Source organism: Rhea americana, unplaced genomic scaffold (assembly GCF_003343005.1).
Source record: "Rhea americana isolate MKP2758 unplaced genomic scaffold, rheAme1 scaffold_290, whole genome shotgun sequence".
In the NCBI taxonomy this organism is placed as follows: Eukaryota; Metazoa; Chordata; class Aves; order Rheiformes; family Rheidae; genus Rhea; species Rhea americana.
In genome coordinates, this window is record NW_028186413.1 from 1 (window position 1) to 13687 (window position 13687).

Consider the following 13687-nt stretch of genomic DNA (forward strand, 5'->3'; position numbering starts at 1 on the left):
TTTTTTTTTTTTAATAATGATTTTGAGGGGGGCTACTTGCCTCCTCTGAACCTGCTGGAGAAATTTTTTGTGTGTTTAAGACTTACTTTAAAAGAAAAAAAACATTTAAAAATATATCAAAGAAGAGAATCACATGATTCTAGAAAGATAAGATTTTTTAAAAAATATCCTAATTGGTGTTTTTAGCAAGCAAGTAAGGAATCGTATATTTTAAGAAAGGACCTCTTTTTTTCTCCACAAATGAAAGTTACTCTCCCTCAAATAATATGCAGTGAATGATTAGGACAATGCTCTTAGTCCATTGCCATGTAAAATACAATGTTAGCTTAAACCTGTCACAGCTGAATTATACATGCTGCATCAACAGAGCAAGACAGAAGACACTAAATCTCAAAGGATATAAATTTTTTTTCCTTACTTATCATTGGGATCTCTTGCAGTAGTAGCTACCTCAAGTAAATCTAAATGACAAAAATCTTTCAGATTAAGACCGAAAGAACAATACTTAAAAGGTTTTGATGTTATTTTGAGCCCACACTCAGAAATGATAATTTAATAATTGAATAATTCTTATGTATGTCTTTCTAAAGTATTTAATGTCTCAATGTTTTAGCTGGAACAAACTGAGTCAGGTACTGAAAAAATAAAAAAAGTAAAGGTGAATAAGAAGCAGCCAACTGTCTACATTTACTTCCAGACACCACTATGACAATAGCATGGAGAGCAGCTGTAACTACGTCTGTGTCAGTGAAGACGGGAGCAGATATCCGGGATGCTCATGTAGGTGCAAATCATTGTCAAAGCTCTTCCCTACATTAACAACAAACTTTGATCGAGAACCAACATGCTCCTTTTCTTATTAAAGTGCTCTGGATGTAGGATAATATCCAGCATTCCTTCTACGACCAGAGTTGAAGAATGAACCTAGTAAAATATCAGACCATTTTAAGGTGCATCTTTCTTCTCAGTGTGACTTCCCCTGCTACTGCTGCATTCTCTCTTCCTCTAGCAGGCAACAGATCTGATATTGCTTTTGAGAACTCTAGTAATTATGTGGTGATTTTGCTCTCCAGTTCTGCAAAAACTAAGAAACCTGTGCTCACATCACTATCTGCTAGTAGGGATTCTTGAGACTTGAGTCTTCTTGACTGTTACATGATCCCTCTAAAAACATGCAGAGAGCCACTGGGACTCCATGACCACTGAGGATAGAAAATAGAGTAATTCATGAAATACTTGGAATTTCTGGGATTCCTGCCTACACATATATTCAGCTCTGGCTACCCTGTGCTCACAGAAAGTCATTTTTAAAGTAATCCAAAGCTCCTGAGCCCCATGGCATTGGTTCAGCTCTGCCAATCAAACTGACTAAAACTTTCAAGAGGCCAGAGTTTCCTGTACTTCTGTCTCTGGGGTAAATTCCCTTTGATAGATTGTCTTGGTCAGTAGCTGTGGGATGTCCTTCAGCACAGAACTGCTGAGCTAACCACCACCACTCTGGGAATTCTAGAGCAATTGGGAGGAATTTCTGCAGATTGTTTCTATAGACTTTCCATAGACTGCTTCACTTGCCACATGTGTATGTGAACAACCCATTTTGAAGAACCACAGTTGCCCAAAGGGAAATAACCCTCAGTTCTTGGACATGCTGCATATTAACTGTTCTGTTGATATTCAAAACGTTTTAGAGACAAGTGAAATCTAAACTATAGTTTAGTATAGTGTAGTGTTATTTTTTTTTCTTGACTGCAGATTTCAGTGTGACAAATATATGACTTGGACTATTTGCAGCAATGTGTAATAGGTGATTGCTAAATGCACTGTGTTAATCTGTGCACATTTCAAAATATTCACAGATCTCTTGTTTAACTGTCAGGCAAAAGGTAGCATCATCATTTCATACTGATTAATGAGGTAACCTAGTGCAGTTTGTCTACTTGTGTGCATATATATACATACATATATATATATATATATATACACAAAAGTTCTAAAACTAAACTGAATTTTTTTCAGACTGAAGTGTACAGTAAGACTCTTGTGGCAACATAATGAAGCAAAAAGGTTCTATTACAATCAAATATAAGTTTAAGAAGAAAAAGAAGAATAAAATGTACATGGATAAACTCTCTAAAATTACCTCATAGGGTGGGCTATAGGTGTGCAGAGTAGTAGTAAGTTTATCAGATGCCACTTATCCCTCATAAATTGGAAAACTCTAAGTTGTAGGAAAGGATAAACTCTGTGAATTTGGATGAATGTAATATTATAAAGTCTCTCATCTTTTGTTATGTTGAGTGATACCTCATTATTCATCTCGTGTTGACAATGTTGCTCATAGAGAAATGTGATGCTTACTGCAACAAGAGGATATCTATCAGAATAAGCATGCATAATCCATGTCCATCAGATTCCTGCAGAAAATTTGTCTTYGACTTTCTAACGATCACAATTTAAACTATAATACCCCAGTACAGGAACTTTGATGCAAACATCCCCTCTCATCTCTTTTTTGCAAGAAAAACAAAAAAAATAATGCAAGTATCACACAAAAATTCATTTCTACCTGCGCACTGCTCTAAGTATCATAAAAATGCCCTTACAGTATGTACTTTTAATCCACCACAATTACATATGTATTACATACAACTACATGAATGCTCTGCAATAATTATTCAGTATAGATTGCCATTGAAGACAAGACATAGCTGCTTGGCTAATGGAAATTTAGCACAGCAGCAGGACAGTACAGCCAGTTACAGTTGCTGAAGAGCTAGCACATGGTCTGTAGAAACAGGTCAGTTTTACCAGGGGACCACTAGTCCCTTGAATGGGAAACACCATCTTAGACACAAAGACAAGGCCAGTGTGAGTTAGCTCAGCAGCAAATCTGTTTTCAGAACTGTGCACCTCAGATAAAGAGGTAGCCCTGGCTCAGCAGAGAATTGCTTTGCTATCACACTAGTGTGCAAGATGACATAAAAGCAGACGGGGAGGGGATGGAGTTGGAATTCCAACTGTTGGAATTGAGTCTGGCAAGGGATGTCAAGGACAATAGGAAGCACTTCTTCAAATACATCAGCAGCAAGAGGAGGACTAGGGAAAATGCAGGCCTGCTACTGAATGGGGCGGGRGCMCTGGTGACAAGGGAYACAGAGAAGGCAGAGTTACTGAAYGCCTTCTTTGCTTCAGTCTTCACGGCTAAGGGCAGCCCCCAGGAATCCTGSARCCTGGGAGAAAGTCCAGAGAAGGGAAGATTTTCYTTTGGTTGAGGAGGATAGGATTAGAGACCTTCTGGGCAGGCTAGACATCCACAAATCCATGGGCCCAGATGCGATGCACCCATGGGTACTGAGGGAGCTGGCAGATGTTGTTGCCAGGCCGCTCTCCATCATCTTTGAAAGGTCYTAGAGAACTSGAGAGRTGCCTGAGGACTGGAAGAAAGCCAATGTCACTCCAGTCTTCAGGAAGGTCAAGAAGGAGGACCCAGGCAACTATAGGCCAGTCAGCYTCACCTCCATYCCTGGTAAGGTGATGGAACAGCTCATTCTGGATGTCATCTCCAGACATATGGAGGTGAAGAAGGTGATCAGGAGTAGCCAGTATGGATTCACCAAGGGGAAATCCTGCTTAACCAACCTGATAGCCTTCTCTGATGGAATGACTGTCTGAGTAGATTAGGGGAGAGCAGTGGACGTTGTGTGCCTTGACTTCTGCAAGGCTTTTGACACTATCTCCCAGAACATCCTCCTGGATAAGCTCAGGAAGTGTGGGTTGGATGAGTGGACAGTGARGTGGATTGAGAAGTGGCTGAAAGGCAGAGCTCAGAGGGTCCTCATCAGTGGTGTGGAGTCTAATTGGAGGCCTGTGGCTAGTGGCGTCCCCCAGGGCTCAGTACTGGGTCCCATCCTGTTCAACTTCTTCATCAATGACCTGGATGAGGGGACWGAGTGCCTCCTCAGCAAGTTTGCTGATGCTACCAAGCTGGGAGGAGTGGCTGACACACCTGAGGGCTGTGCTGCCATTCAGAGAGACCTGGACAGGCTGGAGAGCTGGGAGGAGAGGAACCTCCTGAGGTTCAAGGGCAAGTGCGGAGTCCTGCACCTGAGGAGAAATAACCCTAGGCACCAGTACAAGCTGGGGGCTGACCTGTTGGAGAGCAGCTCTGCAGAGAAGGACCTGGCAGTGCTGGTGGGTGACAAGTTGACCATGAGCCAGCAATGTGCCCTTGTGGCCAGGAAGGCCAATGAGCTTCTTGGCTGCATTAGGAAGAGTGTTGCCAGCAGGTCGAGGGAGGTGATCCTGCCCCTCTACTCAGCCCTGAGGAGGCCTCATCTCTAGTCCTGTGTCCAGTTCTGGGCTCCCCACTACCAGAGAGACATGGAGCTACTGGAGAGAGTCTGGGGTAGGGCTACAAAGATGATCAGAAGGCTGGAGCTCCTGCCCTATGAGGAACGGCTGCGAGAGCTGGGCCTCTTCAGCCTGGGGAAGAGAAGACTGAGGGGGGGGGATCTCATCAATGTGTACAAGTACCTGAAGGGAGGGTGTCAAGGGGACGGGGACAAACTCTTTTCAGTTGTCCCGTGTGACAGGACAAGAGGCAATGGGCAGAAATTGAAGCACAGGACGTTCTGCCTGACCGTGAGGGGGAATTTCTTCCCTGTGAGAGTGACGGAGCACTGGCACAGGTTGCCCAGAGAGGTTGTGGAGTCTCCTTCTCCGGAGATCTTCCAGGCCTGCCTGGATGCAACCCTGTCTACCATGCTCTAGGTGACCCTGCTGAGCAGTGGTGTTGGACCAGCTGATCTCCAGAGGTCCCTTCCAAGCTTACTGATTCTATGACGGAGCTAAGACGCTGCTGGCTTCACAGCCCTGGCAGCCCGGATACGCTAGACTCACTGGGAAGGGAGGGCTGGGAAAGATACAGACCTCTGGCAGCTTTGTGTAACAGTAAGAGGATGAAGAGGGCCAGTGGGACTCGCAAATACTCATCAGCACACTACACACTGACAACCTAGCCCAAAGGTTTTGTGAACCCAATTTAGGTGCATRTGTTTAAAGAGGAGACAGAGTGGCCAAATTAATTAAGACGATATTGTTCATAATATATGCATTCCTTAAGTCATATGTATTTAAATATATGTATTCATAACTCTCCAGATCTTTCTGCGTAAGATGAAGAGGGTAAAATCAATATATGTTGTGATAAGTGCTCCTGAAATTTTTCCCTTCAAAGCCTGAATAAATATGAATATCAGCTACTTCATCTCCTCAGCCTTACTTAACTAGATMTTACCAGTTAGTGCCTGATAAAATCTGCAAGTGAGAAAGAASAGCTGAAAAATCACTGTAAGGGGTTCTTTGCTCCTGTGTCATGGGTACTCGGTGTTTCTAACCTCATGATCTCAAGGTCACAGGCAAGCTTTTCATTATTTTCATATTTGGGAGTGTTAGGGCAGTTGTGTAGTTTGCCTTGTGTCCTATTTTCTTCATGGAAGCTTCCAAATATTTCAGTTAACTGTAGTATTTAAAGAGAAGCAAGAGAAAACATCAGGAAACCCATTCCTGGAGCATATGACATACAAAGAGAGGATGAGAAAACAGGGTTTGTTCAGACTAAGGGAGGAAAGGCTGAGGAGAGACCTTATTATAGTCTACTGCTACCTAATGGGAGGGTGTAGAGAAGAGAGGATGGAGCCAGAGTTTTCTCAGAGGTGCACAATGGGAAGACAAGAAGTAACAATTGCAAGAGGCAATGAAAGAAATTTTGACTTGATATCAAGAAAAAAAAAAATACTGTGAAGGTGGCCAACTGAAGCAGGTTGCCCAGAAAGGCTGCGAAATCTCCGTCCCTGGAAATATTCAAAATTCACCAGAACAAGGGTGAGCTCCCTGCTCTAACTGGCCTTSCTTTGAGCAGGAGGCTGGACTGCAGACACCCATAGACTTTTTCCCACCCAGGCAGGCAGTTGTCTAACAAGTCAAATGCTGCTTGCAGAGTTGTTTCCCAAGAAATTCTAGGTATTGCTACTGATGAGAGAGATTCTTACCTTTTTCCGAGTTATGTTCACACAGCCGTACCCTGAATTCAGAACCAAATCACACATGCTCAGCCCTGACAGTATGCCTTTCCAGAGAAAGTGTGGCTTCCTGCAAACATAACCACACTGTTTGAAGACCTGAGCTGACTCACAAAGATGACTAGGTATTAAACAGCAGTAAATACTTTCTCAGTGCAAGTGTCACTGTGTCACTGTGGCTTATCTTTTTCAGTACCTTTGCCTATTTTTGTAAGGGTTTTTYTTTTTTCTGATTTGGGAAAGAATTCATGCCAAAGTATCAGGATAGGGCCATCATATAAAATGAGCTGAACAGCTCTTCTTTACCCCCTTCTCTCTCAGGATCAGTAAGTGTATAGATTACATGAAATAACATCCAATTCTAATTTATCTGATTAGACTACTGTTTATTTCAACCATGTTTTCAGTACATTCACATCTTCTTTTGTGAAAGACTTTAGTACACTTTCAGGCAGGCAACCAAAACAACCCTAATCCTGCACTGAACCTCCTGGGACCCGATCTAATCCCTCTCACACAGAGGCAGTATTTCTCAGTTTGATCTCAGATCTTGCCTACTAACTCCTCCTCCCCTGAGTGCTGCAGCCAGCCACATGCAACGTTTGCAGCTGGGCAGAGGCAGGAGTTTTCCACAGACATGCCAAAGGAGAATGACCAGCTGCATTAGGCAGCGCTTTTGGATATGTAGGTATACAGCCCATAAAAGCAGCCTATCATTAACCTGCTGTTTAAACAGCCTAAGTGGCCTTTTCAGAAGTTTSTTTTGCAGTTTGAGCAAAAAGTTGCCTGTGCTAACACAATTATCTTGCTGTTTCCTGATTTCCTTAATAAACACACAGAAAGAATKGCTCTGTACTACACAAGAGCTGTGGTTGAGTCAGAGCAGCAGTCTTTATTTTCAATTTGCTTTTATGTCAGTTCCCGTCTCTGCCCAAAAGCTGCCAACGATTATTATATTAGCAGCAGATTTGGAAAGTGTTATTTCATTCCAGACCAAAACTATGCAGTCCAGTCTCAGATGACATGGCTGATGTTTCWCAGTGATTTCCTGTCACATGTCAGATTAATTAAGTCAGCTCTAATTAATTAAAGTTAGAGGTTTCTTTTATTCAACCATCTAAAATACCAAATTCAGCTGATTTCCTGCAGAGATATAAAGGCACAATTCCCACTGCAATCTTTCATTATTCTTTACAGAGATACTGTGCCATATTATATACTCCCATTGGAATTATGCTGATGTGGTTCTACTGATATTGGTAAAATTATTCTTGATTTACTTTGGCACAAARGAGATCAGAATCAGGTCTACTGGGATAAGATAGTTCTTCCTCATGGTCATATTTACCTTACTTAGGACTACAAGAAAAGTAGTTCAGTTTCAGTATGCCATCCCGTCTTATGGAAAAAAAGAAAAAAGAAAAAAAATTCAGACTATCGACACTCACGTGATCTGCTGTTCTTTGTGGTTGTCTGGAAGAATGAGAACRGTATGAACCTTGCATAATACAGAGTTAGAACTGATGTTCATGGGATCTGCTTTATGTAAAACTGTTTRATATCGAGACAGAGCTTGTTATAATTTTAGTGATAAATTTTTTKGGGAAAAAACTTCAGAAAAAAAGTATAGTTTTCACTAAAATTAAGAAAGAAATTCAATTGAAAATAGTGTCAGCTGAAGCTCCCCCCAAAATGCAAGTGTTTCCAGTTCCACTATTATTTCCATGATTTCTACACTCTTCTCCTGCAACATATRTTTACCAGTTCTGATAAAAAACAAGGGATTTTTAGAATAGAGTACCAAAAACTGCTATCCTTCGCTTGCAGAATTTAATCAGCTGAAACTACTAAGAAGGCTAGGAAAAAAAAAAAAGAGTTAGACAACAAATGAAGATTGTCAAGGACAGGCACATGAATGACAGAAACTGCTTCACCAAGAAAAGAAAATGATCATTTGAAAAGATTTTTTTTCATTTTGGCAAACATTTTCCCTCTCTCTCTGTTAAACATAGCAAGATCAGTACTATCTGAAACACTCTTTGCTTTTTAGAAGCCAGTTAGCATTAGTGAGTAACCACATTACTTCCCATCGATGTCAATTTTGTAAATTATGTGTATTCCTTTAGGGTGCTTAGACACCACAGTGATAAGAACAACATAAGAACTTAAAACAAGCAGAAAGAAACCATAAAGCTGCTTGTAATAATGTTTTAGCTAACTGTGCGGAAGCATGTTGGAGCTTCTGTGGGATGCATAGAAGGTTTTTTTAACCACAAAACTTGATCAATAAGTCTACCCTTTCAGCTCTAGTTTTCAACTGTATCATCTCCTAATTAATCTAGGAAACTACAAGATATGTGATAGAGCCAAAACATCTAAAATGCAACCCTACGTGGCCTTTCCAGATAGAAGACTTCCTCTGATGTTGATATGAATACTCTACACAGAAAGCTTGCAAAATGGGATACAGAAAGAGGGGCTCAGCTAGCCCCTGACTCCAGCTGAATAGGTTGGACAAGAAGAGCCATCTGTGTGTGTACCATTTTATCCATGAGCTAAAATTACMTGGCAAATACAGATACATTACTCACTATTGCTGTAGCACAAGAAATCTGTGGCTGCAAAAGCTGGGTTTAATTCAAAAAAAAAAGAAAAAAAGATTTTCTTTTTTACATAATAAATAAGAAATTATTTCCCACTCTTTCCTAGTGGCCAAGCCTTCCCCCTGCAATCAGGACATGCTCTCTAGGTTTTATTTTTCCTACATGAGGCCTATTTTAATTTGTTCTTATGTTCTCACTTGACTCTGGGCTTTACAAAAGAACACAGAATATCATTGGATCAAGTCAAGAGCTCTGGCAACACTGAAAAAAAGCACAAAACAAATTACCCATCAGCAATGACACCATCTTTTCAACGCAGGTGCTTACGGGGAGAGAGCTCTCTTGTTTTCCTACAATTCCCCCTTACATTAATTTTGCATTACATACCAGCTATGAATTATTGGCAGATTGAGCTGATCTGGCACAGTATGTGACCGAAAAAATCATCAATGGTCATTCCCCAGATCCTAAGGGCCACTCTACATACAGCAGCAGCAGTCGTTATGGATGTCAGAGACAGCTGGATGTCAGGAAGCAGAAATAGCTGTGTGGGCCTACCAAAATGCTTACGTCAGCTCCGGTTCTTACGTTCCCTTTCATTCACCCTAAAGTGACACTACTGACTTCCAACAAATCCTTCACTTCCAGCCTCTGGTTTTCTTGGAACTTCAAGAGAATAGCAATTGGTAACAGCTGGATTAAACACTGACTAATCACAGATACATTTGCAGACACGCTACCTGGGCCATTATTGTCTGGTCTAATACTATAGCAGTGGCAATGGACTTTTAAGAGAGAGCTCAGGTAGGTGTGGCCATGTGTGGCCTCTGCAGGATGGACTGATGGAGGTAGAAGAAAGGGGTTTAGTCTACCAAGTTTATTCTGTTCAGAAGGAGTGCTTTAGTTACACAGAAATAACCATTCTTAAATCAATGTCTGAGAAGATCAGCATCCAGAAAGCTGCTTACTCTTTTCCTTACATTCTTCTCCAGAAACTTGTGGGATGGGCTACTCAAGGAAGTTAAACCTTATTTCTCTGTGCACTTGGGTTTAATGCTGTCTCATCATGCAGATAACCTTCACTCTCCGTTTTTCCGAAGCTCAGCTTGCTCACAAGCCCTGCGGTAATTCATMTGGTCAACAACGATTTGTAGTCAAATCAACTTAAAAATAGAGATAGTTTTAAAAAATTGAGGGGAGGATAATTTAGGGGAAATACTTTCCTGTGTTTTGGAGTTCAAAAGGTCAAAGTTCTCAAACTAGTTTTACTTAAAAGCCAAAAGAATAACCTTATTTGCAATTATATTTATGCAAATGAAAGAGGTCTCTCAAATGAGTACCTTCATAGTTAGACTTTCAGGTTCTAGAACCCAAGTGTAACAGAYATGGTCATTTAATTCATTTCTATATACAAGTTTCAGATTAAAGATTTGTTTTTAAATGTGCAAAATGGGCAATGGTGTGGCAATTCATATTTTATTCAAAACAATTCCTGCTCAGGATCACTAAGTAGGACATTCCAACAGACCAGTAATATGATGCTCTATAGAACTGCTGAAAATCTGAAAAACAGCAAACATCAAAAAGTTCTGCTCCAAACAGGCATTCTTAAGAACTCTCACCACAACAAATCTGCTCCATAGGAAAGCTTCACAGCTCTTGCTCAAAGSCTCAACAAGTGCAAGTAACATCAGTGAGTGCTGAGTCTGAGCTGMTGTAATTTGACATARCTCCATGGAAGTTAATGATAATACATTGYTTTCCACTAACTGAAGATCTGACCTAAAAAATGCCTCATTTATTTGCCAAATAAATGAACCCTCCACCCTCTTCAAACTTTATTTAGCTTTTCTACAGACTAGAAGAAGTGTTGAATTAGCATATAAACTCAGCATCTGAGACAGGTGAGGCACATGAGGAAAGAAGACAAGAAAATCACTGYTGTGTCTCTCCTTACTATAGACTGAGACAATTACTGTCACAAAAATGAATAAAGAACAACATAGAAGATGTTCTGAAAAAAGATATCTTATGGTCTAGARTACAGTAAGTTATTTGCTTATTTAGTTGTTGCTCCCATCATTATTGGGTTACTTTTTCCTATTATTTATTGCTTAAGAAGAAACAATATTAGAAAAGAGTTTACTTGGGTCATTACACAGAAAAATGAAGTTTTTAGAAGAAAATTCCAGAGAAACAGGGTGAATGGGAATAATTAACAATTTATAATCCAGCCTGCTGTTTTAGCATTGGTATTTTGCTCCTATCAAAGTACTGCATGTTTCTGATGTGGTAAGAGAAACATAGAATATAACTTTTCTTAAGAAGAGTGATGGATGACCTAGTTTTTGAGGTAGTGTTTGTATAGTTATCCTCTGGGTTTTATATTTAAAAGATTATCCTGACATTAGGAAAGAAGCTTTTCTATATTTTTTCCCCAGTTAAATTTTGAACTCCATGCTTACAGGGAAAACTAAGCTGATAAGGTTTCAAACAAGAGATCTGTAAAGAGAAACCTTTTAAAGAGATAATTTTCACTTGCCACTGAAATTCCTTTTAGGTTCCATTTCCCAAACAAAAAAATTRTTGGATGACTTACTTGATACTATCCCCCTATCCAGAACTCAAGCATTATGCACAGTGARGCATTTTTAAAAATTCTTCCACCGATGTCACAAATGCACAAATTTTATAATCCAAGACAGAAACCTATGAAATTAATTAATGCATGAAAGAAACTAATTTGTCTGTCCAGGTAGTAAATATGTGTATAGTTAAAAATATACATTTTTCCATTATACTCATTTTGCTCACATGCTTTTCTTGATTGATTGACAATAAAAAAAAGTTTCTTGTTTGAATTGAATCAGCAATTAAAATTCAAATGGAGACTGGATTTGAATTAGGTGTTGGTTGCCTGGCCAAATAAGTGATTTATACCACATTTTAGTATTTCAAATATTCTAGTTGTTGGTTAATTTAATACCTTTTATACAGTGATATAATATTCCAGCATAATTTTGTTTTTATTCCTATTAGAGGCCTAAATCATCCACAGTGCTTACTGTATAGGCACTGCAGGGCCTATTTAGAGAAGGCTGACCTTAAATACACCACACACAGCCTAAGTTAAGATCAGAAGGCCACTCTTACCTTTCACTTTTCTTTGAGAGTAACTCAGACATGTAATGTTATAATATTTCTGCGGTTTTGAAACATAAAAAGCCCACTATATAATCATCGCTTTCTTTCCTATATAATTATAGTAATTTTGTAACATATCTAGAATGTAAACACAGAAGAAAAGTAATTGTAGTTTTCAGCATCAGCTAGTAAAAACACTGTTTCAAAGTTAAACCCACAAAAATGCTGTCATTCTTCATGCTAGTGGTGCCTGGAACAGCAGAAAATATTCCTCAAGCATTGTTGTTTTATAACGTGTATCAATTAAACGTATGATTGAAGCTATAAATTTTGAAGTTCACGAAGTGGAACATCCCAAGTGATACAACAGGGGTTTTGCATATTGTCAGTGGAACAAAGGAGCACAGAGCATTTGCACAAAGTAGTTTTGATATCAATAGGTTGAATTGTCAAAACTATGAATCATCACACAAAAAAGTGCCTGTAACAAGTAATACAAGGTTTTCTCAGAGGTTCTGCAGTGAATCATAGCTAAAATACCCTGAAAAGCTATTTCACTTCTTTTAACCATTTTTTTTCTATCAGAATAATACACACAACATATAAACATGAAGAGTTTTCCATTTTTAGTGTCCTATTGTACCTAATCTCAAAAGAGTAGTAATTGTTCTCTTTTCCTTTAAGCCTAAAAAACCTAAAATTTCCTTTAAGGCTATTGCTAGACTGATCAAATTTGAAGACTAACAGTCCCTGAATTGTTTCCACCTTTTTGGTTTTTTTGGTGATAGTTCCATAATATCACTCATATTTTTATCTAACATTTTATTATGCATTCTCTGAACATGCTTTCATACTTTTGTAAAGTAGATAAATACTAAAGAAAGAGTATTCTATTTATTTCASCTTTTATCATCAGGAAGAAAATTTCTGTGGAAGAGCTAGGTTCTCGAAATCCAACATATCAGGCTTACTTTAGTGAAATGCAACTTGTACAGATAAATCAGCTCAATTCTATGCGATGCCTGATAATGCCATCTCCTGCTTTGTCCTTTGCTCAAGCTGCAACAAACTGGGAACTACTTCATTCATATGATTTGTACAATCTAAAAGGAAATGGAGCTGTGAAGATACCAGGTGGCATAAAACAGAGTTGCACAGGAGGACACTCAGACCAGGGAGCCTGACAGATCCAGCAGGTGCCTGTATAATTGCATGTAGGACCCTGAGGATTTCCTCCCTGTTGTCCCAAGGGAACCTCAGTTCCAAGACCAGCTGCTAGAAACACGCTGATTTGCAGGTTTGGCTTTTATAATACAACACTTGCATACAGGACAGAACTGAATGATGAATCTAAGTAATGAAAAAWTTGCTGTTGAATTTTTCTTCTTATAATAAATTGGGATCTATTTCCCATAAAGAAGCGCAAAAGCTTTAGAGCAGTAAATAATATATAAGCCAAAATGYATTTCTTATTCATGGATCTGCTGGGACTTTTTGCATGATCTGGTTTAGCTCTACAAAGCAAGCATTTAAACAATGAATATAGACCTCATAAGATTAGTTGGCAGACAGCTACTTCTTTTTTTCCCTTGTCCTGGACCGCCTTATTAAAAATTCATAGAAAGGAATCCATAACCTGATAGTTTTTAAAGACAGAAGGTAACATTATCATTTTCCAGTGCAGTCTAAAAACATATTCAGATGAGTTCATCAAAGAATTTTCACAGAGCCTGGAATATCATAAGTGAAAAACTCAAAATCTGTGATGACATTTAATCATCTAAAGCAAGGGATATATCTTCCAACCAGGCATCTCTCTGATCTGAACTGCTTCATCTAGCTTTAGGCTTACAGCATTCT